Source organism: Hemicordylus capensis, chromosome 1, assembly GCF_027244095.1.
Source record: "Hemicordylus capensis ecotype Gifberg chromosome 1, rHemCap1.1.pri, whole genome shotgun sequence".
Taxonomy (NCBI): domain Eukaryota; kingdom Metazoa; phylum Chordata; class Lepidosauria; order Squamata; family Cordylidae; genus Hemicordylus; species Hemicordylus capensis.
In genome coordinates this window covers 452,575,710-452,603,398 of record NC_069657.1, presented here as the reverse complement: position 1 = coordinate 452,603,398, position 27,689 = coordinate 452,575,710, and the positions used below count along the sequence as shown (strand labels likewise).

Here is a 27,689-nt window from a genome sequence, read left to right as displayed (position 1 = left end):
CTAGGTAATTTTGGAGCCTGGACCTAAAGGCCTTTGGAGCACACACACACACACACCGCTGCAGATTAAGCATCATCCCCCTACACACACACACACACACACACACACACACACACCCCTTGACATACACAGTATTTTTAACACATGAATTGAGGGCACAAACAGCACCTGAACTCACAAGAATGTAAGGAGATAAAACAGGTATATTTATGCAAATATGCATATATGGCCCCTGTATATGTGCTCCAAATATTTGTTTAAACACATCCCAATAGATGTTCTGAGACTCACCAGAGTCCAGATGCACTTTTGGCATATCTGCTTCCTAATCACGTAGGCAGCAACAGTCCTTTCCAGAATGGCCCCTTCCATTCCAAGTGTGGCCTAACCGGCATAGAATAGAGTGGAACAATCACTTCTCGTGATCTGAAGAATTACCGTCTAAAACTCAACTCAGGGAAGCAAATGGGGAAGGGGTACATATTTTTATTTCAGTGGCTGACATACTGTGCAATGTTACATGTTCATTGTAATGTAATGGTCACGCAGTTGCACAAGTGTGCAGTGCTCAGGCACAAAAATTGTTCAAATGTCGCTGCATGGCTGTATGGCTGTTATTTCCAATGACTGACCTGTTGTGCAACTCGGAGCAATTGCGCATGAGCAACCATGTGAGTGCTACACTGCAACACGCACGTTGACATTGCACAGTATGTCAGCCAGCCACAGAATACTTGCTTGGTTGCAACCTCATTTGGACTTGGTGGGATATGGGGACGAGGTGGTTGTGCCGAAGGGTTCACAGAGATGGTGGGTTTAGGGGAAGCTCAAATGAAGAGAATGAGGCAGCATTACAGGAGACAGAGGAGGCAGTTCCAGGCCAAAATGGCCACAAATGAGGAAGGGTGGAGTTGTTAGAGAGAGGAGAAGATAGATGTTTTTAAAAACCGGATTAAAAATCCTAAATGTTATTGTTAAGACCCAGTGCTAAGCTCCTTCTATCTATCTATCTATCTATCTATCTATCTATCTATCTATCTATCTATCACATTTATATACCGCCCCATTTAAAATCTCTGGCCAGTTTACAAATTAAAAGCACAAACAACAATTAAAACTTTAAATCGTGTAAAACAATTTAACATCATGAACAACATTATCAACAACAAGCCTGATAAAATAAGTGCACTTTCAGATGTTTCTTAAAAACAACCAGATTTCGTTGGGGAGTGTGTTCCTAAGACGAAGGTGCAACCCTAGAAAAGCCTCGGTTTGGGGTTGCCACCAAGCATACAAGCCAGTGGCAACTGCAACCGGAGCTGGTGGGGTCCTTGAAGAAGAAGGCGCTCTCTTAAGTACCTTGGGCCCAAGCTGTTCAGGCTCTCTAGGTCATAACCAGCATTCTGTATTTTGCGTGGAAACTGGTTGGCAGCATTTTGTAGTTCTTTTAGAATGGGACTAACGTGGTCTCTTATGCATCTGCTGCTTGAGGAGAGCATTCCTCTTTCATCAGCCCTGGCTGGAATCAGGAGTGGGAGGGGACAGGCGTTTGTTGATGCCTAGAAACTGCTTGAGAAGCCCACGGCTGGTCCCCACCAGCGCTTGCCCTGCTGAAGTTCACAGGTGGTCTGTCTGGAGTGCAGCAAGCTTCGGTGTCATCTACAGGCCTAGATTCCATATACATATCTAAAGCAGTGTGGATGTAACAGCCTTTGCCCTGGAAGCTGCTTCCCTTAATCTCAAGTGCATTGGAAGGGAAAGCACTCTGCACATTCTCAAAAGCACTGTCTTGGTTTCCCCCTACATCTCAAGGGCAAAATGGGACTAGAGGGGATTCATGCACCGAAAGAAGACTCACCCATGGCTCTGACACAACCTACAGAAAGCCTGAGAACCTTGTAACCCCCCTTTTCTGCACTGAACAGAATAAAATGCACTCACGTTCACTGAAATACTCCCCATCTTAACCCTCAGCCCCAAAGTCTATCCCACCCCACAGGTAGGTCTTTAAAATGCATCCAAAAGGTCCTTGGACTTGGGTGAGCCTGCACTGGGGCAGAGGCCCACAATCTGGGGCGGGAGGAGGTCACCAAGAATTCTAGCTCTTCCTGTTGCAGCAGAAACACACACTCTCTCTCTCTCTCTGTGGTGCTCAGAGAGAATAAATGTATCCAAACCAATGCCAGGGCAGAAAACAGTTGTGGGATGCACTCCAACAGCGGCAGAGTCTTCGATTTTCAGCCATACCTTTGGCAAAACTTTGGCAAACTCAAGCCATGGGGTGACATTCTGGAGGCCACCTGGGCCAGGGATATGCAGCGCCACACCTCTCCACACACACCTTGGGCAAAATACTGCCTTCACCCCTATCAAGGATGCACCGGTTCACCCATACCTGGGGCTTTTACACACAGCAGGTTTTGCCGCCAGTTTACGGGGAGGCTTTACTGTGAACTTGAAGTTGTCCCAAAAAACCGGCACAAATAGTGGATATAAATCAGGTTACACTCTAATGCACAGTTGAAAAACCCGAATTGTGTGTGAACTACTCCCCGATATAACTCACAGGGACTTCGGGATGATTCTAGCCAATATGTGAACGCACCCCCTCCATTAAGAACATAAGAACAGCCCTGCTGGATCAGGCCCGAGGCCCATCTAGTCCAGCATCCTGTTCCACACAGTGCCCCCCCTCCGCCCACAGATGCTTCTGGGGAGTCCACAGGCAGGAGATATGTGTATGCATACCGGAGGAGATGCGGGTTAAAGGGCTTCAAAAGCCCCGTGTGGGAAGCTTTCACATGCCCTTCGTCTACCTTCCCTGATGGTTTCCTGGATATCACGAGAGCAGTGGGGCTGTCGATTAGGGGTCATGGGTCTAGAGCTCTTCTCAGTGGGCCTATATTGGGCAGCAGCGATCTAGGGAGATGCTGAAAGGCTACTTGGCCTTGTCAAGCACTCACCCCAGCCAGGGAGCTGTTAGCTCCCACCCCTAAACCCAGAATCCCAGTTGCTCAGTGTTGTGAAGATAAGGGGAAGTTAGGAACATAGGAACATAGGAAGTTGCCATATACTGAGTCAGACCATTGGCCCATCTAGCTCAGTTCTGTCTACCCAGACTACACAGAACTACACAGTTCTCTATTGTGCCAATGTGGGTTGGTGCGCGAGGCAAGGCTCTTGCATCACAGTTACAAGCTGCGATTAGCTTTTGGGGTGGCATGAGGGTGGGACAAACACAATCCGTTGGAAGCTGCCTTGCAAGGAGCCAGATCCTTGGTGCATCGACCTATATTTACCCAAATCGAAGGAGACTCTGCATTTAAGGTGACCCCCTTTAAAAGTAGAGGTTAAATACAGGTTGTACCTGCATTTACACCAAAGGAACAGGACTCTGAATTCAAGATGACCTCCCAATGTCTAATATCAAAAAACTTGGGGGAAACCTAGTATGAGATTCAGGTAAAACCTTAGCTCAGTATTGTCTACACTGACTGGCAGTGACTCCCCAAGGTTATAGGCAGGAGTCTTTCCTTGCCTTACCTGGAGGTGGCCGGGAGTGAATCTGGAACCTAGATGCTCTTCCACTGAGCTAAGGCCCCATCCCCTAAAGGACATATCTCACAGTGCTCACATGTGGTCTCCCATTCAAATGCAAATGATGGTGGGTCTTGCTTAGCAAAGAGGACAATTCAAGCTTGCTGCCGCAAGACCAGCTCTCCTCCCCCCAACTGGTTATCCAGCAGAGACAACCAGAGAAACAGGCACAGCAAAGATTAGGTTTTGGAGGGGGTGTCACACAGCCAGCATCACTGTCCACTCACAAGACCACACAGACTCCCACCACCACAAAACACACTAATATCCCTGCCTGTACTTACGCAAAATTGCCTCATGGTTTTCCAACATGGTGCCTCGTTCCCTCCCTCCTCAGCAAATTGTCCAAGTGGCGGTTAGTCAAAATGTCGGAGGGCCCTCTGAGCAAGCAAGCAAGCAAGCAGTCATGGCCGCCCAGGGCTGCCAATCAAACTGTCCTCAAAATGACTGAGCAGCCTGCAGCTTGCAGGGTTAATCAGGACTGAGTTGCTAACATTAGACAGCAAAGCCAAGGTAATCACGTTGAGAAGGTCTTCAAATCCACCCTCGGCTTTGGGTGCAGCTGATGCCGCAAGCCCTCGCTCTTCCGCTGTGCCCTGTCTCCCTCACCAACGTTGTGCGGTTGATTTCAGTGTGGGGCTATTCACTTCACCACAGGAAGGCTGGGTGTGCGTTCATACAGCAGCGGGGGGGGGGGTTTCACATCGGAGTCCATGCGAGACATCAAAGTGCCCTCCATACACAATTCAGATTTCCCTCTGCACACTGGAGCTTAGCCCACATTGTCTTTGTGCTAAAAGGTTCCACTTTTTACAGTGCCTTTTGGGGATACTTCAAAATATCTGATTTACCGAGACATTTCTTCTGATATCTATGGAGGGGCCATACTGGCAGAGTGCCTTTTGTTAAAGCCTCGCTGTTCTTTTTCTTTTTAAGTTTGCTTGGTGGTTTTATGGAAGATTCACTGCCTGAAGGGGCAGCAATTTCAGTCAATTTCAATTCCTTTACAATGACTCAGCAACATAATAGTTAAATGATCTGAGTTATTTTTTTTAATTTTTAAAATTTATTTAAAATATTTCTATACCTCCCAAAACTTGCGTGTCTGGGCAGTTTACAATTAAAATCAATTCTAATTTCAGCCTGCTTTAATTACATACATTCAATTATATAACTGTAATCAATTATATAACTGTAATTTTTCTCTTCTGTTTTGGCTTGTGGCTGTAACATTAAAGAACTTGAACTTGAACAATTTAAATCATTTAAAACATTAAAAACATTTTAAACATTTAAAACCCAGTATTAAAAATTTTAAAACTATAAATCTAATTAAAAGCCTGGGTGAATAAATGTGTCTTCAGTGCCTTTCTAAAAGTTGCCAGAGATGGGGAGGCTCTTATGTCAACAGGGAGCACATTCCAAAGTCCAGGGACAACAGTAGAGAAGACACGTTATGATGCTTTATAGATTTTTCAGGTTCTCAAAAAATATATATTTTCAGTTGAGTTTTGCATTTGATTATCGATTTTCCAGTAGGTCAACATGTTCAGCAGCTTACCAGCTGTGGAGCTTTTTTAGCACTCTCCCTGCAGAATGCACTTTCTCTCAAATAAAGATTCAAAGGTCCCCCCATTGCTGCACTTGCAATTCCTGCTTCGGTTGAAGTTTCCCCAGAATTCGGTTGAAGTTTCCCCAGTATAGAAATCGAATTTAATAATAATAATAATAATAATAATAATAATAATAATAATAATAGGGAGAGCCACGGTCCCTTTTCAGCCCGAGTCTCTCCGGGGACTGCTGTTGGGGTCCCGGGTTTTACTGGGGCAGGGAACCACCTCCTCCTTCCTTTTGCTATGCAAACCACTTCAGGGCATTTTCCAGACTACGGGATTTGCAATGGTTAATGCAGGGGCGGAGCCACCATTTGGCGAACGGGTTCAAAGAACGTGGGCCACCACCAATCAGGGGCTGCGAGCGCAGCCCCAGACACACACCCTGTGTCTGACGTCATATCGTGGGGGGGGGGCATTATTTCGGTACCAAATGGGGCTGCGTGGCCCTGTTTAGAACCAAAATTGGCAGCACAGCCAGAGTGTCCTGGTCTCACAGCTGATCAATCTCCCTACCAAATGGGGCCACACGGCCCTGTTTGAGAGAAAGATTGGCCCGTTCGGAGTTGGCAGTGCGGCCGGAATGGCTCTCCCTGCCTGCGCTGCGTTGGCAGTGCGGGCCAATCTCTCTTCCAAATGGGGCCATGCAGCCCCGTTGGGAAGAGAGACCACACCCCCGCGTCTGACATCAGATGCGGGGGCATGGCTAACCAGCCCCCTGCACTTGACGTTAGATGTGGGTGGCGGTGCCAGGGGGCCGTGGCCGCGGCTGCACACAGGCTGCTGCCAGCCTCCCTATGCTTCGGGGTTAATGCGTTGCACACTGTGACGGAATAGTGCAATGGTTTCAAAACGAGAGTAAAGGGTTGTTTAATGCTTCATTGTAAGCTGGTGGCCATTCATATTTTCCGTCTGCTGCAATGTATTTTCCTGGCAGGAGTGCCCACATTCTCACGGAGACACATTTATCTGCTCCTCCTCCTGCTCCATTTGGGCCAATGGAGTCATGGGGTGGGTGTGACATGATGACCTTTTTTAAAAAAAAATAATTTATCGGCTTCCTTGGGCTAATCCGCCAGCAGGGGAAAGCACCATTGGAAAACAAAACCTTTCATCTTTGCATCCTTGCACACGTTATTCCAGGAACAAATGATTTTTTACAATATTTTTTAAACAGGGGAGCAAAAGGGAATCCTGTGGCTAAGTGTGTGTACAGAACCGGCTGGTCCGGTTTGGTTCAAGTCCGAACTGGACATGAACCGGACTGGGCCAGTTCATTCTGGCACCTCCTCGAACCCCCCCGCCCGCCTGGTCTGGTCCGAGGCGGGGGCAGTTGCGCAAGCTTTTTTTTTAAAAAACCAAATTAATTTTTTCCCTTAAAACTTACTCCTTCCAAGGGGGTTCTTTGAGGTGGTGGTGGATCTGTGGAGGATCCCCCTCCCGCTGCTGGCCTCCCTTGCTTCCAAAACCAGCCTATTCAGTTGTTCTTCAGCCATTCCACACATTGGGTCACATCTGGTCACTCATTGGGTTTCATGTGTGAAGTGTGAAGTTCATGTGTGAAGTTTCCCTGTACTCAAAACCTGCAAGAAACACACCATTCCCTCACTGGAAGATTTTGTTGGAGTGTGTGTGTGTGTGTGTGTGTGTGTAGAAGAGGAGAACATTTCTGAAAACATTTTGTTGAGGGGAGCCCTTATGAATAGGGGTAGGGGAATTTGCTGATTGAGAGAGATGCTTCACTTACAGAGCAAGCACAACCACCTCCCACCTCCCCTTCCCTCTTGCACAAGGTCCTGGGGGTGGGGGCTGGAAGGTGAGTTTAGGGTCCATTTAGCAGCAGGAGGAACAGCAAAAACTATGCTAATCGCCCTTCTCCTCTAATCCTACTCTACTGCCTCAAAGAAGCACGCAACTCACAAGACTCTCTTCAACTGGACACCCATAGGATGGGCTCCTTTATTGCCAAAAAATAAAAGGGGAAATGCAGCAGTGGGCGGTGGGGGTGGGGTGGGATGACACTACAAGATTTCTCATCAAGCCATCAGATTTATGGAAGGCTAGTGCAACAACACACATATCCAACAATCCCCTTTGGATTCAGAAAACCCCGAACAATCAGAAAAAATTCTATATAAATGAGTAGGTTTCTTTTTGGCCAAATGTGCCCACGGTGAGCAGGAGTCATTTCATGAAGAGCCCCCCCCCCCCACCGCAGCGGGTACCCCTGGTATTTTCTTTTTACCATGACTGGTGCCACTTGGATAATTCCCAGAAATTAATTTATATTCCGCATGAAAGTTTAGCAATCACAAGGGGCCAGTTGGAGATTATAGTGAAGGGCACGTGCGAGTTTCTGTGTGCTGTGATATTCTTTCCTAAATGATTCAAGAATGATCTTTCCTAAAAGAACAAAAATCCAAGATGGGGGTGATTCTCCCAAGGGTACTGTGTGCAGAGAGACATGACATTATCCCCGATTTTCCCCCATGTGCAACTAATTTCATTTTCATTCCAGTCTTCCCCTAAGGAGCTCGAGCGATGTATATGCTTCTTTCCCCACCCAAGAAGCTAGTGAGAGGACAGGCCACTGTAGAATCCAAGGGAAAGGGTTGTGGTATGCAAGGACAAAGCAGTGGAGTGGAGTCAGGAATATTAATCGTTTAATGAAACAGAGATTATGTACAGAGAGGCAAGTGCAGTCTGCTTTTCTGGGCTCTTGCTGCTGGCTGTTTTTAGCCCCGCCTCTACTCCCGGACTGGAATACTAGTAACTAAAGATCTATTCAAAAGCTGACCAAGATCAAGGTATGGATTAACCAAAAAACACCACAGCCACTTAACAATAAAGTATGACAAACACATCTGGTTTAGTTAGGGACTTCCTATTCACCTGCAGATTTAGCAGGCAGAGGACCATCTGCAATCGAATGTAGCGTGATTGCGGAGCACCCTTCTTTAATTGTACTGCACTACTTGACTACAAGGCCAGAGGCTGCAGGTTCAAATCCCCACTGGGAAACACCTATATTGGGCAGCAGCGGTATAGGAAGATGCTGAAAGGCATCAGCTCATACTGCACGGGAGGAGGCAATGGGAAACCCCACCTGTATTCTACCAAAGAGAACCACAGGGCTCTGTGGGCACCACAAGCCGACACCGACTCAACAGCACACTTTACCTTTACCCCAAAGAAGCAAGCAACCCACAAGACTCCCTTTAATTAAACCCATAGGGCAAGGGCTCACTTATTGGCCAAAAATGAAAGGGAAAATTAGCTGGGGGGTGAGATGAAACCTCACATGAATGTAAACTTCTGTGGATAATGGCAGAGGTCTCTTTCTTGTCTTTGCATTTGGAAAAGCACAATTGCAGGGGGCTTGTTTGAAATTAGATTGGACCCTTCGTCCTGTTGGACAGCTCCGCTCATGAGTTTGGCTGAGACTGAGCACACTTTCATATAGACCAGAAAATTAAAGTTAGATTTGGTGATATAAGTGAGTTCAAAGTGGAGAAGAAAGTGAAATATTTGGGAGTCTGGTTAACAAATAATAACTCTGTGTTGTTTTCAAATAATTATGTTAAAACATGGAACTCAATGAAAAATGATTTGCAAAGATGGTCTAAAATGAATTTATCTCTGATGGGAAGAATCTCAGTGGTGAAGATGAATGTTTTGCCTAAAATGTTATTTCTTTTTCAGACTATTCCTATAATTAATAACTTGACTTGTTTTAGGCAATGGCAGAAGGATATAACTAAATTTGTTTGGCAGGGGAAAAGACCAAGAATAAATTTTAAGAATCTAACAGATGCAAAGGAAAGGGGTGGTCTTACCTTGCCAGATTTAAGGTTGTATTTTGAGGCTGTATGTTTGACATGGCTAAAGGAATGGATAACATTGAGAAACCCTAGAGTCCTTGATCTGGAGGGATTTGATAGAAGGTTTGGATGGCATGCTTATCTATGGTACGAAAAAACTAAAGCACATAAAGATTTTCTGAATCATTATGTAAGAAGGAGTTTAATGAGGGTATGGTTAAAATATAAAAATTGGTTGGAACCAAAAACTCCGTTATGGATATCCCCGATTGAAGCTATATCACGTAAAGAAGTTAATATGCAGATGGCTGGGGGTACGTATAGAGATCTGTTGTATTTTCATGGAAAGGATTGTAAGTTAAAATCTTCAACTGAATTACAAAATGTGGTTAGAGATTGGTTTCAGTACTATCAGTTAAATGAGATGTATAAGAAAGATCTTAAAGTTGGATTTGAAGATCAGATTTCGAATTTTGAGAAGGAATTATGTCAAGATGATGAAAAATTAATTTCCAAAATGTATAAATTATTACTTTTGGAGAAGACAAGAGAGGAATTGGTTAAAACAACTATGATAAAATGGGCTTAAGATGTTGGACATAATATAGAAATGGCAGCATGGGAGAAGTTATGGAAAAGTGATTTGAAATTTACTGCTTGTTATGCTTTGAAGGAAAACTATTACAAAATGATGTATAGATGGTATTTAACGCCTAAAAAATTGGCACTGATGTATAAAAACGTTTCAAACAAATGTTGGAAGTGTGGGCATGTTGAAGGTACTTTTTTTCATATGTGGTGGACCTGTGGGAGGGCTAAGGCCTATTGGGACATGATATACAATGAACTGAAGAAGATACTTAAACTGACATTTCCTAAGAAGCCAGAATCCTTCCTGCTAGGAATAACACAAGGAGCAATTTCTACAAATAATTTAACTTTTTTATGTACGCTTCTACGGTGGCCAGAATATTATATGCACAGAAATGGAAGACTAATGAACTGCCTTCAAAAGAAGATTGGCTGATAAAAACTTTAGAATATGTGGAAATGGCAAAACTTACAACACTGATTAGAGACCAAAGTTTAGAACGTTTCAAGGAAGATTGGAAACCCTTTTTGGTTTATTTAAAGAATTATTTCCCTACTATGGATCTTACAGCAGGATTTGAAATCTGAAATGCAGGTTGGGCTGATTAATGGTGGTGGAAGGTTTAAATTTGTATTTGTGTTTAATTAATATTACTATAAGGGTAAAATTTATAGTTAGTATCACGAAAAGAGGTGCGCGGGAAGTCAATTTGTGTTCATTATGATTGTGATGATTGTTATGGTTATTATTATTGTTAAAACTCAATAAAATTTGAACTTGAAAAAAGAGACTGAGCACACTTTCACTGCCAGGGAAGGGGCTGGTCTCCCCACTTCCCCAACCAACTGGTACTAAAGACAGAATAAAACCCAATGCATCAAAACTGAAGGTCAAGCCTAAATTGTTCTATTCCATTTCTGCATAGTTAAACCTTATCCATTCATACACCATTAATTACACAGAGGATAGGAAGGGGGTCTATGGTGAGGAAAATAATAAAAATTTCCCAGAGATATAGGAAGGAAGGGCAGTTGGAGGTGGTTGTACCTTTTCTGTATGTGATGTGTGATCACAGGAAAATTGCTTCCCTCCTAGATCAAATAAGAGCATGAGGACATAAGAACAGCCCTGATGGATCAGGCCCAAGGCCCACCCAATCCAGCATCCTGTTACACACAGTGGCCCACCAGATGCCACTGAGGAGCCCACAGGCAAGAGTTGAGGGCATGCCCTCTCTCCTGCTGTTGCTCCCCTGCAACTGGTATTTAGAAGCATCTTGGAGGTAGTCTATAGCCACCCGACAGGTAGCCATTGACAGACCTGTCCTTCACGAATTTGTCTAAGCCCCTTCTGAAGCCATCCAAGCTAGTGGCCATCACCACACCCCGTGGCAGAGAATTCCATAGATTAAGGTTGTTGTACTATTTGAGTTACTGTCTGGTGCTCTCTGTACGCTTATGTCCTCAGCATGCCATTGCTCAAGGAGAGCCCTTTGTCTGGAATTGTGCCAGTGCTGAAATCTATGATGTGGGGTGGCTACACTCAACAGATTGCCCAGGCCCAGACTGCGGTGGATCCCCAAGGATCCAAAGATGTGGGGCACTGGGAAAATGTTGGGTGCCCTCTGTCTGAGCAAGTGGGTTAGGATGGGAGGAGATGGCAGGGATGCTGGTCTTGTGGCAGCAAGCATGAATTGTCCCCTTTGCTAAGCAATGCCCAGCCTGGTTTGTGTTTGTGTTTCCAAGGAGCCCAGAGCAGTATACATGCTTATATTTATCCGCACAACAACCCCCTGAGGTAGGCTGAAAGAGATGCGACTGGCCCAGAGTCACCCAGTGAGTTTCATGGCTGAACAGGGATTTGAACTCAGGTCTTGCTGGTCCTAGTCCAACACTCCAACCACTACACAATAGGAAGAGCAGTTGCATGCAGAAGGTTCCACATTCCCTCCTTGGCATCTCCAGATAGGATCGAGAGAGACGCCTGCCTGCACCAGTGTTCCCTCTAAGGCGTTCACATGTGCACACACTCACAATTTTAAAAATATCGGCTCAGTTCATTTTAGATCCCGTTCAGGTTTAATCAGAAAGGTCCCACTCTGAATGCACGTGCATACACACTGCCTTGATACTGTCGCGTATAACAAAACTCATTCTGCACACAGCTGGGGGGGAAAAATTAGAAAGAACACTGACCTGCACCCTTGCAGAAGCTACTGCCAGTCAGTGTAGACAATTATGAGTTAGATGGACCAAGACTCTGACTCAGTATAAAGCAGCTTCTTAGGTTCCTGTGTTCCTAAGTGCTGCTCCTCTGCCTTGGGAAATTCAGCCCACTTCACTCCCGCTTTTGTAATGTGCAAGCCCGCTTGGAGAAACCAGTGCACTGTGTGTGTAATACCTTCGTGTTGGATCATATGGCTTGAAGATACAAACTAGGTATTATCGGGAAGGGCCATGATCTCCTCTCTGCATTTTAAAAACAAACCCTACACGGACTTGGTCAGTCAAGAAGTTGGGCTTCTGTAAAGCTGAAGCAAGTGGTGGTGGGGGGGGGGATAAGAAGAAACCCAGATAAATCCATCCAAACACAAAACTCAGCACAAGGGTGCCATCTATTGGCAAGAGATGCAGTTTTTCATACAAGCTTTATGACGGGTTGGGGGATGGGGAAGTGGATGTGGTTGGTTTGGCAAGTCGGCGGTCTAGTGGAAGTCTCCCTCAAAATAAGTGTTTCTAAAAAGGGAAACAGAAATGAATTTTCAGGGGCCAAAATGGAAAATTTCAAAGACACACACCACACATGCGCAGGTAGGGAAAGCAAGGAGGAGCGGCGTCCCGCCTCTTCTAGAAAGCCATTGGCCAGATGGAGCCAGAGAAAGGCTGAGGTGCAAGCGGTATGAATGGTCATGGGCAGCGGGGGGGGGGGTGCAAGGAAGGGAGAGGAATCCTATTAAAACAGCACCAATGCGAACGGCCCCCAGGTTTCTCCAAATTATCTTTATTGCGCTTACATGCAGCTAATACACGACCTCATAACGCACTCCACTGCACCCCTCTTAATCCCACGGTTAAGCCGCCCGCCTGGGGAAGGCCCTGGAGTTGGCACTGCTTAATAGCACATGGGCGGCAAACGAGCTTGCTTGCTATTCTTAGAGCAGAGTGACTTCTGCTGGGCTAACTACACCATAGCCAATATACTGACCAAAAAGAAGCCTTTGGAATTAAGTATGTGGTGTGTGGGCAGTGGGAGGGAGAAGATTTTGGCTATTACTTTGCAGTGAGCAGCTCCAAGGTTTTTGGCACCCTTGGCAAAGTATGACTTTTGTAAAAAAACAAAAACAAAAACCAACCCAACCCAAAACAACCTCCCCAATTCTGTTAAAATTATATTCCATACCATACAGAATATGCCATATTTACCTGAATAGAAGATGACTCTGAGTTTAACATAACCTCCTTAAAATATAGAAGTGAAATACAGGTATTTATCCCCAAAGGAAAATGACTTCTTTATGAGAGGTGCACTGTTCTTGCGGTAGCAAGCATGAGTTGTTCACTTTGATAAGCAGGGTCCACCCTGGTTTGCATTTGAATGGGAGGCTATATGTGAGCACTGGAAGATATTCCCCTTGGGGGATGGGGACCAGTGTTCCCTCTAACAGGGATTTCCAGATGATGTTGACTACAACTCCCAGAATCCCCAAGCAAAAGCCATTACAGCTGGGGATTCTGGGAGTTGTCGTCAACAACATCTGGGAAACCCTGTTAGAGGGGACACTGATAGGGACGCTCTGGGGAGAACACCTGCTTGCTCGCATGTAGAAGGTTCCAAGTTCCCTTCCTGGCAGCATCTCCAAGATAGGGCTGGGAGGAGAGACTCCTGCCTACAACCTTGGAGAAGCCGCTGCCAGTCTGAGTAGACAATACTGAGCTGAATGGGTCAATGGTCTGACTCAGTTTCAGGCAGTTTCCCATGACTCTGAATTTAAGATGACCACCCAATTTCTAACACCAAAGAACTTGGGGAAAACCTAGTCTTGGATTCTGTACGGCAATTTTAGCTGAATGTGGAGGTACACCAAAGTCATACTTGGGGGCTGGTACCTGCTGCGGTGGAGAAGGGTTGAGGAAGCAGATGATACCTTTAAAAATCCATCAAATGTCCTGCTGCTACGGTCCACACGAAGTCCACCCATACTGTGCACCCCACCCTTTTCGCTCAGCTGGCTGATGCGCATGCATGGAAGCCATTTGAGGGGTCAGCTTGGTACGAAAAAAACTTTGCTGGACTCCCCCCTCAAATGGCTACCATGCATGAGTCCACTGGTCAGTTGAGTGGTGAGGGCAGACTCTGTGGGGCAGGGCATTTTATTCCTTTTTACCAGTATTGTCAGTGTCCTCACTGCCCTCCCTGGCTCAGTCACTACTGGGAGCACCTGCAGCTTTTCACTGAGGGGGGCAAGGGTGCCCACACCCACACACCTCTAGGGCATGGTCTGGCCCTGGCAGTGAGACCTTTGGAAGGGACCGTAAATTGTGGGGAAGCCACCGAGAAAAGCACAGGGCTTAAAAAGCATCTGCTGCTGCTCAACAGATGAACGGAGGAACATAGGAACATAGGAAGCTGCCATATTCTGAGTCAGACCACTGGTCTATCTAGCTCAGTATTGTCTTCACAGACTGGCAGCGGCTTCTCCAAGGTTGCAGGCAGGAGTCTCTCTCAGCCCTCTCTTGGAGAAGCCAGGGAGGGAACTTGGAGCCTAGATGCTCTTCTCAGAGCGGCTCCATCCCCTGAGGGGAATATCTTCCAGTGCTCACACATCAAGTCTCCCATTTATATGCAACCAGGGCAGACCCTGCTTAGCTAAGGGGACAAGTCATGCTTGCTACCACAAGACCAGCTCTCCTCTCGAGGAGATAACATGGTTATCCCTCCAAAATATATTTTCCTCTGGCCACCGATCTTCCACCCATGAACTGGCACATATTTATTTTTATTGAATGGTCCAAAGCTATTCTATACTGTAAACCGCTGAGCAGCTTTTAAGACTCTCTGCCTAAAGGCAAAACTTGTTCTATTTTTCATTTTTAATTAGATGGTACCTAATGATTGTTCTTGCTACACACAAATAACAGGAACAGCTTATCCTGTTTAGTGTATAATTAAAATATCTTTGTGATACTGATATTGAAATAATTATAATAATAGTGGTGGTAATGGCTGACATGATAAGGAAAATTACTCCAAATTACTTAATTTCAATGTGACTACTTTGAGAAATTTCCCCCCATCATGTCGTCAGCTAATAATAATAATGAGGATGGCTGACATCCCAACTACATTACACAAACCTCCAGCCTCAGAGGCAAGATGCCTCTAAATACCAGTTGTAAGGAAGTAATAGTAGGATAGAGGGCATGCATATACTTCTTGCCTCTGGGCTTCTCAGGGGCATCTGGAGGGCCACTGTGTGAAACAGGATGCTGGACTAGATAGGCCATGGGCCTGATCTAACACAGCTGTTCTTATGTTCTTAATGGAAGTCCCATTGGAAATAACAGTACAAATTAAACATGATCCAGCTCCCTGATCCAGCTCCCTTGAGAAGTCCATAATGCTGGGGAAAGTTGAAGGAAAGAGAAGAGGACCACCAGCAGCAAGGTGGATGGACTCGATTATGACAGGAATGACTGCACCACTGAGAGACCTTAAAGGCCAAGTTGAAGACAGATCGTCCTGGAGAGAATCAATCTATGTGGTCGCTAAGAGTCAACACGGACTTGATGGCACTTAATCAATCAATCAATCAATCAATCAGTCAGTCAGTCAACTTGTCTCATTGATTTGAGCGGGACTTGCGTTGAATAATTTAGTCAAGATGTCAGCCAATAATAATAATAAATTATGCAAATGAAGTCAATGTTCAAAAATATATGCTAATGATTTTAGAAGCTATTGAACTCCCTTCCTTTCTTCCATCCTCCCTCCCTCCCTTCCCTCTAAGATATATTTCTTCCTTTCTGCATGATTCATATCTCTCCCCCCGCCCCCACAGGCCCTTCCTTCCTGTGTGATCTAACCAGCTTTCTTTTTCTTTGGGGGGCATTATTTAGGATGATCTGGGTGTTTTCCAGGCTAGCTGCTCAACAGCAGCAAAATGTTTCCATTCACTCACATTCGCAACGTAAACAGCAGGGGGAGCAGTCTCGTGGAAACTAACAACCCGAAAAAACAGCAACTTTCTTACGCCGGATATACAACGTCTTAGCTCTATATCTCAGAGATTAAATTTGAAACGAGGAATTGGAAATGTGAACGGCACCCTGCTGTCCGCATAGGGACTGTGGTGTCACAATGCAGGAAGTGTGGAAGCACACTTCTGAGACATGACGTGACCCCATTGCAGGGTCTAATCTGGAAAGTGCCCTGGACTTTCTGCAATCTCTCTCTCTCTCTCTCTCTCTCTCTCTCTCTCTCTCTCTCTCACACACACACACACACACCTGCTTGATGACATGGTTCTTCCATGATAAAATTTCTTTTAATCTGGTCTCCCCAATTCCATCTTTCCACCCAACAGGCCCACAAAGTGGCTTAGTAACCACAACATCAAAATTAATCCAATACACACGCTAAGAACATGATACAATTACAGATGCATGAATATGATTTGCTAAAAGGTATTTGAGTGCAGCTCCAGCTCTGGATGGGGTTGTACTCCCCTCGAAAGATCAGGTGTTGCTGGATCTGGATCTGCTTTTGGATGCTCAGGTGGCAGCGGTGGCCAGGGGTGCCTTTGCACAGCTTCGGCTAGTGTGCCACCTGCGGGCCTTTAACGAGAAGACAGATCTGGCCTTGGTTACTCATGCCTCAGTCACGTGGTGGCTAGGTTACTGTAGTGCGCTTTACATGGGGATGCCCTTGAAGGATATTCGGAAACTTCAGTTGATGCAGAATGCAGCTGCCAAGTTTCTCTCTGGAACTGCTCACCTGGAGCATATTACACCTATTTTGAAAGAGCTGCACTGGCTGCCAATTTGTTTCCAGATCCAGTTAAAGGTGCTGGTTATAACTTTTAAAGCCCTCAACGGTTTGGGCCCTGGATACCTGGATACTTGCCTGCTCCAAGGGTTTCTGTCTACACAATAAGGTCGTCAGAGGGGCCTTTGCTCCAAGTGCCAATGTTAAGAGAGGCTACATTGTCATGTAGGTGTGACAGGGCCTTCTCTGTTGTTGCCCCCAGGCACTGGAATGCTCTCCCAGTGAATGTCCACTCTTTGACATCTGTGGCTGCTTAAAAAACAACAACTAATGAGCTTTTTATTTGTTCAGGGTTTTACCCTTTTGGGGCTGTTGGGTCCCTCAACCTTCCTGCTTCTCTTTGTATTTTTAATGGGTTTTGTGCCTGTGTGTGTTTTGTGGTTTTTATTGGTTAACTGATTTTAAGGTTTTAAATGTGATTTTTATGGAGTTTTCCTATATTTAAACTTTTGTAAACCACCTTGGGATGTTGTAGGAAAGGCGGAAGAAAAACTGAACAAATAAATGAATGAGTAACTGTTGCTGGTGTCTAACTTATGTTTCTTTTTAGATTGTGAGCCCTTTGGGGACAGGGAGCCATTGTATTTATTTATTATTTCTCTGTGTAAACTGCCCTGAGCCATTTTTGGAAGTGCGGTATAGGGTGCAGTTCCAAAAGACCTTGAAGAGCACCTCAACACCATCGGGGCCACAGAAATCACCATCAGCCAATTACAAAAAGCAGCTTTACTGGGAACAGCCTATATTCTGCGACGATATCTATAACAACAGCCATCCAATAATAAAATTCAGCCATCCCAGGTCCTTGGAGAAGGACTCGATGTCTGGATAAAACAAACCAGTCAATAACACCTGTCTGACTGTGTAAACAAGAAAAAAAAATGGCAAACATCTGCCACACAATACACCAGATATAACTGTAGTCGAGAAGAAAGAAAAACAAGTCAAAATAATCGACATAGCAATACCAGGGGATAGCAGAATAGAAGAAAAAGGAATAGAAAAAAAAATCACAAAATACAAAGATCTACAAATTGAAATTGAAAGGTTGTGGCAGAAGAAGACCAAAATAATCCCAGTGGTAACTGGCGCCCTAGGTGCAATTCCAAAACAACTTGAAGACCACCTCAACACCATAGGGGCCATAGAAATCACCATCAGCCAATTACAAAAAGCAACTTTACTGGGAACAGCCTATGTTCTGTGACAATATCTATTATAATAACAGCAACAACACTGATAATAAAATTCAGCCATCCCAGGTCCTTGGGAAGGACTCAATGTCTGGATAAAACAAACCAGTCAATAACACCTGTCTGACTGTGTAAACAAGAAATAATAATAAATAAATAAATAAATAAATAAATAAATAAATAAATAAATAATGATAATAATAATAATAAATGTGTTGGTTTAGAAATTTATTTATATATTTTAAAATATCCACACCCTCCTTTTCTTTTCAAAAATATCCAGAGCAGATAAACGAAAACAAGCTATCGGATTAAATAATAAGGATGCACAGATTTAAAAAACAATGGTAGCAGAGACAGTTAAGAATGAAGAGATCAAATAAGATCAGATACAAGCAGCAGATCAAAGAAGCAAGATCCCTCAGGGACCTAGGGCTGCCAATTTTGAATGAAGCTATTTCGAGATCCCCTTGCCCCAGCCCCCACAATGTTTCCCCCCGGCATTTACGTCAAAATAGAGCCATCAGAACTGCCAGGATAGCTATCTATAGTCTCCTGGAAACTGATGCCAATTCCAGAACGTGGCAGACCAGTCTGGAGGGCTGCAACTCTCATTGTAGCCCCCTTGATGCCACCAGTCTGGGCAGATTGAATGTCACTGGAGAGGAGTGGATCCACAAAGCCAAGACCCATGGCCACTGAATGAGGTGGACTTGACCTGGTGGGTGATACTGCAAAGGACAGCAGGCAAACAGCTAGGTTAGAAGCTTTCCCCCTGATATTCTGGTTTTCTGCTTGCAGTGTTCTTTTAGAACCATACAGAAGCATTCAAAATTGTTATCTTTCACTACATCCTGAAATGGTGCGATCCAGTCTATTGCCTCATTCCACTGCATAGGATATAAGCCCCAGTTTCCAGGCAAAAAAGAGAAGCCAAATAATTTCTTCTATTGATGCATCATCAGTAGGGATGTACAAATTGATTCAAATTCAAATTGATTTGATCCGAAGCTGGGTGGTCTGAGTGATTTGAATTTGAATTGAGTCACCCCTTAAAAGGGCAATTCAATTTGAATTCAAATCAAATTTTCAGAATTTGTTTCGAATTCCATTCGAGAGCCATTTGGAACCTTTTAAAAACCATTCAAGCCCCCTGGTTGGTTTTAAAAAGGTGACAACACTGAATCTATAAACATTGAATCTATAAGAATTCAAATGAAATTTTTGGACCAGATTCAGTTTTGATTCAAATTGAAACAAATTTTTAGAATTCAATTTGAATCTGAAAATTCATTTTGTGCACATCTCTAATCAGTAGCCTATGGGCAATTCCAAGGGTAATGGAATCAGGCATATTGGCATTTTTTAAAAAACTACTGTAGCCATAAGCAAATAATGAATTTGATATTATATATACCCACTGGCAAGAGAACATCTTCTATTATAAGGTCAAACTTTTTACAAAATCCCTAAATATTATAGATAGAATCTGAAACATGCAAAATATGTCAGTAACGGAATCAGGAGCAATGTCCAACAATTGATTCCATTACCAGTGTATATTGCATATTTCATACACTAGCTGCAATATATAAGCATGAGAAACAAACACAGCCGTTGTGCCTGGAGGCCATCATGAGCTGGATGCTGTCCATAGGGACTGATCTCTCTGTACCTGTTCTGAACAGGCCCTACCTCAGTTTGGCAGCTGGCTGGCTGCTTAGCAAGGAGGATGCTGAGTCAGAGGAACCATTGATTTGAGCAAATGTGAAGACGTTGCTCTGCCTTAGCCTAGTATAGCTCATAGGATTGTTGACAGATTCAACAACATTTTAATTAATTCTTTTTACTTACTTGTTGATAATATTTTATCCCACTTCCCAGCAAAAAGCCACGAAATCATCTTAGTGCCAGGGTAAATAAAATAATCTTAAAATTGGAGGGTCTCTCTCTCTCTCTCTCTCTCTCTCTCTCTCACACACACACACACACACAAGAATGCTGGTCTTGTGGTAAGGTAAAGGTAAAGTTGGTGTCGGTGTCGACTCCTGGCGCCCCCAGAGCCTTGTGGTTGTCTTTGGTGGAATACAAGAGGGGTTGACCATTGCCCCTTCCCGCGCAGTATGAGATGATGCCTTTCAGCAACTTCCTATATCGCTGCTGCCCGATATAGGTGACTCCCATAGTCTGGGAAACATACCAGTGGAGATTCGAACCGGCAACCTCTGGCTTGATAGTCAAGTCATTTCCCTGCTGTACCATTATGTGGTTTGGTCTTGTGGTAGCAAGCATGAACTGTCCCCTTTCCTAGCATGTTCTACCCTGGTTTGCATTTGAATGGGAGACTACATGTGAGCACTGACCGTTATTGCCCCTTGGGGATAGGGCTGCACCTGCGAAGAGCAGCTGCCTGCTTGCATGCAGAAAGTCCCAACTTCCCTCCCTGGCAGCATCTCCAAGACAGGGCTGAGAGAGACTCCTGCCTGCTTGCCGGTCTGCCTCAGCCTGGTCTTAGCTGTGTGTGAGAAGAGTCTCAGGGGCTGATATACTGGGCAACAAACAGCACCTCAGCCCAGTAATGTTGCATGTCCACAAGTAATGTGCCCACATTGCACAATAAAACACAACAGGAGAGAACTGCAAGTAAAAAGACAGTGGAGAAAGCAGCCAGCCAACTGCAGTGCAGGAGGTTTGAAAGAGGAGCTGGGCAAACAGAGAGGCTAGGTTTTTAAGAGATAATTGGGAGCCCATCTTCTCAGAGAGGCTTCTTAGCATTTGTTTCAAGAAAGTTTTTAATCTTTCCATCTGATTTTAACTAGTTTCTAACGGAACTTTATTAATTTTATATTGTTTTATTGTCTTTGTGAGCTGCCTCAAGATGTATTGCACTGGAGAGGTGGGATACAAATATTTTAATAAAATAAAACTGCTACTAAGTATAATGCCCTTATACAAAACTATGGTGCGACCACACCTGGAGTACTGCGTACAGTTCTGGTCACCACATCTAAAAAAGGACATTGTAGAACTGGAAAAGGTGCAGAAGAGGGCAACCAAGATGATCAGGGGCTTAGGGCACCTTTCTTTTGAGGCTAGGCTACGGCATCTGGGGCTTTTTAGTTTAGAAAAAAGATGACTGAGGGGAGACATGATAGAGGTCTATAAAATCATGCATGGTGTGGAGAAAGTGGAGAGAGAGAAATTCTTATCCCTTTCCCATAACACTAGAACCAGGGGTCATCCCATGAAATTGAATACCAGGAAATCTAGAACCAACAAATGGAAGTACTTTTTCACACAACGCATAATCCACTTGTGGAATTCTCTGTCACAAGATGTGGCGACAGCCAACAACCTGGATGGCTTTAAGAGGGGTTTGGTTAACTTCATGGAGGAGAGGTCTATCAACGGCTACTAGTCGGAGGGCTACAGCCCACCTCCAGCCTCAGAGGCAGGATGCCTCTGAGTACCTGCTGCAGGGGAGTAACAGCAGGAGAGAGGGCAGGCCCTCAACTCCTGCTGTAGGCTTCCAGAGGCATCTGGTGGGCCACTGTGCAAAACAGGATGCTGGACTAGATGGGCCTTGGGCTTGATCACGCAGGGCTGTTCTTCTGTTCTGTAAATGCACAATACAATAAACCATATAATAAACAGCAGTTCTGCCTGGCTGGTCTTGTAGCAGCAAGCATGAATTGTCCCCTTTGCTAAACAGGGTTCACCTTGGTTTGCATTTGAATGGGGGACTATATGTGTGAGCACTGTAAGGTTGAGCCACTCTGGGAAGAGCACCTGCCTGCTTGCATGCAGAAGGTTCCCAGTTCTCTCCCTGGTGTCTCCAGATAGGGCTGAAAGAGACTCCTGCCTGTAGCCTTGGAGAAGCCTCAGAGGATGTCCACAGTGTCCAGGCAGGGCAATGTGGGAGGTGGTGGAACATGTACCACAATCATAAGCCATGCAGGGCTTTATGGGTAAGCAGCAGTGACTGAAATGGTGGGTGGAGCTCAGAGCAGGCCAGTGCATGACATCGAGGGAACATTTTGATTGGGTCGTGGGAGGGGTCTCAAGAGTCAAGGAGTGGAGGTTGGCATTTGGAGGGCAGATAAGGGAGAGCTGGCCTTGTAACAGCAAGCATGAATTGTCCCCTTTGCTAAGCAGGGTCTGCCTTGGTTTGCATTGGGATGGGAGACCACATGTGAGCATTGCCAAGATTCCCCTTAGGGGGTAGGGCCGTAGGTAGAGCATCTGCTTGCATGTAGGAAGTCCCAGGTTCAATCCCAGGCAGCATGGGAAAGACTCCTGCCTGGAACCTTGGAAAGCAACAGCCAATCAGTGTACAGGCTAGAACCAGGCCTTGCTCAACTTAGGCCCACCCCCCACAGCTGTTTTTGCACTTCAGCTCCCATAATCCCCAGCAACTGTAGGCCAATAGCCAGGGAGTATGGGAGTTGTAGGCCAACATCTGCAGGAGGGCCAAAGTTGAGCAGCCCTGGTGTAGACACTACTGAGCTACATGGATTAATGGTATGACTTGGTTTAAGGCAGCTTCCTAGATTCCTCTATGCAGCTGTTGCGGGGGCAGCGGGGGGCAATCGAATGCTTCAGAGAACATCTCAAACATTCTTTAAAAACTCCCTTCAGCTCAGAATACTTGGGGTATTCAAGAAACTACCAAACATGGGCAGGAAGCAATGCCTGCAGTTTGGGAACTCTACAGACTCTGTGTGACACCTGCCTGAAGAGGAGGGTTTCACTCTGTGGAGGTCAGCGAGGCTCAGGCTTGTGGTGCATTTGATGTGGAAGAATCCCAGCCAAGAGAGCTGAAGCGTTAGGCGGTGTGCTTGCCCCTTCGGCAAGCTTAGCGCAGCATGGCAGGCTGAGATAAGGAGGCTGTGCTCGCGAGCAGCCCTACCCAGGTTCAGGAAGCCCTACCTGGGTAGGGCTGCTCGTGTGCAGCACTGGATCAAGGCCGATCCTGGTTCTGCCTTCCCTGCAAACCCAACTTCTGTACCTGGGCTTTTACCTGGGTTAAGGGGCACCGGTACTCCCTTTACCCCAGGTACAAAGTCAGGTGTATGTTCAGGCTGCATGAAACCTGAGCGTACACAGAGTCGGGCGCCTGGAACTCCTGACTTCCGGGGGAACCCCCCAATGTACCATGTTCATTGTGTGATGCATTGAGGGATTCCTGGAGGTCGGGAAAATGAGTCCTGGACTCCAGAAATCCGCGCTGCTCCCTGCAGTGGGCGCACAATGGTACACCCACGAGAAGACTAAGGACTATCTGTGGGGAAGGTAGGTGAAGCCCTGCCTTCCCCCCACACCACCCTCCCTGACCTGGTAGGGATCAGGTTAATATCCTTATAGTGTTGTGTAAAGTTTAATGCGATCAGGAGGTAAGTGTTTGCCCTTAACAATTCTTCTTCTTCTTCTTCTTCTTCTTCTTCTTCTTCTTCTTCTTCTTCTTCTTCGTCTTCTTCGTCTTCTTCTTCGTCTTCTTCTTCGTCTTCTTCTTCGTCTTCTTGGTATTTCCATCTGCAAATGCTACTCAGAAGGGTTATCCACACAATCATTTGAATATAGTTTTGATGTGGGTTAACAACATGGAAGTGATTGTGTCAACCCATGCCAAGGTGGTTTATGGCCTGAGATGAATCTGAGATTTCCACCTTGCTGCAAGTTCACACAATCACAGTTATGTTGGTAACCCACATGAAACTTAGGTTCCAATGATTGTGTGAACAGACCTATTGGGGCTGTTCACATGACCGTGCATGTGTAGTTTGTTGGCTTGTTTAATCACATTTATATACCGCCCAAACTTTCGTCTCTGGAAAGTTTCGTTGGATAGGTGGGGGGAAAGGCAGTGTTCAATCTTCCTTCCCCCAGATGACAGCTCACAGCCTGGGCTGCGTGTCCACATGACTGACACTGCTGAGAGCAGTGTGGATGAATCTCCATGCTGCTCCTGGCAGCACTGGTAAACAGAGGCAGCAGGGAGTCATTGTCCCGGCCTCCATGGATCCTACATGCATGCTGCTTTGGGGGATCCCCCCAAGAGACAGGCACTCTAGGCGCCCATCTCTGTGTGCGGAAGGGCTGGAAGCAGCCTCTGCTCGCACATGAGCAGGTAGCCGGGGGTAAGGAAGCACTCGCTCTCTTATCCTTGGCTAACACCCAGGCTTAAAAGCTAGGCTAGGCAGCGTTGGCCCACCAGGATCAGGCCCCATCCCGGTGGTTCTCGTGTGCAGCCTAATCCAGGCTGGGCATCCCTAGCCCAGGTTAGGCACATGAGAACAGCCTCATTCTCTAGGATCCACAGAGGCTGACAACATTATGCATGGTGCTTCGGACCATGTTTGCCCATGTGAAACGGCCACGGTCCTCTGATTTTTACTGCAGGCCCTGTTCTCAGCCCGGCTGCCGCTGCAAATCTGGTTGGCAGGAACCAGGGGCAGGGTCTTCTCCAGGGGCGGAGGGAGGCCGGCGGCGGCCCGGGTCCAGCCTGTTGCCACGGCCGCCTAGCCCCGCCCCCTGCATCTGGCATCAGACACTAAAATCCGCCCCTGCATCTGGTGTGTGCCCCCCTTTGCAAGCAAAATCCCCGGCCACTGCCACATTCACACCCTTGTCCTAATAGGCAGGGAGAGTCGCTCGCGGCCATGCTGAGAATGCGGAGCTGGTTTAGCTCGCAAACAGGGCCACGCGCATTTGCGGAGGGAGGCCAGTCGTGGCCTCATTTGGGAGCAAATCATGCACCCCGCATCTGATATCAGATGTGGGGTGTGTGTCTGGGGCCATGAGGCACAACCCCTGAGGGGCAGTGGCCCAGGTGCTATGAACCCGTTCGCCCAACGGTGGCTCTGCCCCTGGCCGCGCGGCCCCATTTGCGAGCACAATCCCCAGCGCCTTATTTGCTGTGTGGCCAGAAGCGACTCTCCCTTTTAGGCAGGGAGAGCTGCTCCGGCTGTGCTGTGAACACGGTGCCGGCTGGGGATTTTGCTTGCAAATGGAACTGCATGGTCCCATTTGCATGCACAGCTACATCCCCTGCATCTGACATCAGACGCAGGGGCGCAAGGCTGGGGCGTAAGGCGCGGCCCCTGAGGGGTGGTGGCCCGGGTTCTTCGAACCCGTTCACTCAATAGTGGCTCCGCCCCAGTCTTCTCAATTTTTACCCCCCATCTCGGGAATGCCATCCCAGAGGTGCTTCATTAGTGACTCTCTTTCTGATGGTTCCTGTATCCACTACTAACATTTATCTTCGATAGTCCTCTTCTATGATATCTACTGCCCTTGATACCAGGAGAATGATGTAGGTATGGGGTGTTACTCCGATAGAGAAAGTCCAGATAATATTTTAAAAACAAAGAGGATGTATTGTTTCCCATAGAAAAACAAACACAAACAAAACAAAAGATGGTCCTTTCCAAGAAATCCACAGTTCAAAGCATAACCGGTTGCAGTTTGCTGCCCTGCCAGCTAAATCCCTTTCAGCCAGTCTCTTCCTTGGCAGTTAACTCCCATCTGACTCTGCTTCATTGGTTCTGAGATCCATGGAATTATCCCTGTCAATCCCAGTACCTAGCAACAGTTGGCATGCTTACTTCACTAATCCCCAGACCAAGCAACATATAAAAACATAAACAATATAAACAAACAGCGGGTTTTTCACACTCCTTGATGAGTTTTAAAAATAATCTGAACTCCTCTAAAAAGGGGAAGCAATTAAAAACATATTTTAGTCGGGTTTCTGATTTAAGCCCTATCTGCTCTTTTATCTTGCTGCTGTGCTGTTTATGGTTGCGTGCAGGTGCGTGCCAGAAGGGTAGCTTAGAAATAAATAAAAAGTATCTCTCCCTCTCCCCTAACGCTAGAACCAGAGGTTATCCAACGAAAATGATTGCCAGGAAACTCAGGATGGACAAACAGACGTTATTCTTCACACCATGCATAGTTAATTGATAGAATTCACAGTCACTCTACTCTGTCTTCTGTCCTCCTTGTTTCCTATGCAATAGCTCAGATGTCTCCAACCATGGGTCCCGTGTTGTTGTTGCACTACAACTCTCATAATCCCCAGCCACAATGCCATTGTGGTTGAGGATGAGGGGAGTTGTAGTCCAAACAAGACTTGGGGACTCAAGGTTGAGAATAGCTGCTTTAGTGCTTGCATGTGCATATGCAGTAGAGTCAAGATGCATTCACTTCCCCCACTAGGGTTGCCAACATTCCACATACTCGTTTATGCGAGTAACAAGAGGAGTGCGAGAGGAGAGCTGGTCTTATGGTAGTAAGCATGGCTTGTCCCCTTAGCTAAGCAGGGTCCACCCTGGTTGCCTGTGAATGGGAGACTAGAAGTGTGAGAACTGTAAGATATTCCCCCTAGGGGATGGAGCTGCTCTGGGAAGAGCAGAAAGTTCCAACTCCCCCCCCCCCCGGCAGCATCTCCAAGATAGGGCTGAGAGAGATTCCTGCCTGCAACCTTGGAGAAGCTGCTGCCAGTCTGTGGAGACAATACTGAGCTAGATTTTGTAAAACGTTTGACTCCGTATATGGCGGATTCCAGTGACCGAGGAGACCCTGTCCTGTGCAATGGAGCCTCTCTCTGGCACATGGAGCAGAGCTCCCTCTGATGGTCTTGTCAAGGAGGAAGAAACATTTGGGAGCAGACAATCCAGGGCCCGGACCATTAAGAGCTTTAGAGGTGATAACCACCAGCAGCCCTTTGAATTGGCTCTGGAAACAAACTGGCGTCAGTGCAGCTCTTTCAAAATCGGTACATTGAAAAATGCTCACACCTTTAAAGCCAGACGAAGGCTTCTCAGCTGCTGTTGGTCTACAACTCCCATCACCTCCAATCTTAATTGCAGAGGGGGATGATGGGAGTTGTTGTCCAACAACAGCTGGTTGGTCCCCCATGGATAAATGAGACGGCCTTTTCAGTGGCGACATCCTGTTTATGGGTCTCTCTCCCCTATGGTTCATCTCTTGACTTCAATGCAAATGTCCTTTTGGTACTAGACAAAGACCTCTGAGTTTCCAAGGCTTCCAAGGCATCTGGTGGGCCACTGTGCGAAACAGGATGCTGGACTAGATGGGCCTTGGGCCTGATCCAGCAGGGCTGTTCTGATGTTCTCATTATGTTCTAAACCCTGCTGAATGATTGTATTTGCTACCAGTGTTCCCTCTAAGGTATGCACATGTGCGCACACACACAACCACTCAGTTAATTTTAGATCCTGCTCAGATTGAATAAGGAAGGTCCCACTCAGTGGCGGAGGAAGCCAGTGTTCCTGGCCGCGCCGTGAATGCGGCATTGGCCGGTATTTGCTCCCAAACGGGGCACACGGACCCATTTATGAGCAAAGCCACACCCCCTGGGTCTGCCGTCAGATGAAGGGTGTGGCCGGGGTGCCAGGCGGGGCACCTGTTTGCTCAATGGGGGCTCTGCCCCTGGTCCCACTTGTGTGCAAACTAATATACGTGTACACACACACTGGCTTGATACTGCCACCCAGAACAAAACTGATTCCGCACATAGGTGAAAAATATGATCAATAACCCTGTTTGCTACTCCAGCTTTTTCTTTACTGTTTTGAAATGTATATGCTGATCACTCCTTTTACGTTTAACCGCTTGCCCCTGTGCAAATCCCCCAGCTTAAATTACTCTGCAAAATTGCTGTTATCTGCAGAGGGGGGCGGGGAGTTACAGGCACAATTGTGGTGCCCGTAGGTTTTCCCTTTGTGGCTCCTAGCAGCTTTGAGGAGGCATTTTACATGTAGGGGTTAGATACTCTCCTCTCGCATGCCATGGTGTGGATCCA

General features: G+C 46.2%; 1 protein-coding gene across 2 annotated transcripts in view; it reads right to left on the bottom strand.

The window, feature by feature from the left end:
* SOX7 (SRY-box transcription factor 7) overlaps positions 1 to 27,689 on the bottom strand; it is a 161,577-nt gene that overhangs the window by 33,887 nt on the left and 100,001 nt on the right. Inside the window, exon 1 of one of the 2 annotated variants that reach the window (XM_053248829.1) lies at positions 3,882 to 3,963. The exons of the other annotated variant lie outside the window; for it this stretch is intronic. The gene's annotated coding sequence lies outside the window, so the exon portion shown is untranslated. Of the gene's footprint in view, positions 1 to 3,881; positions 3,964 to 27,689 lie in introns of those variants that run through there. 2 annotated transcript variants of the gene reach the window in all.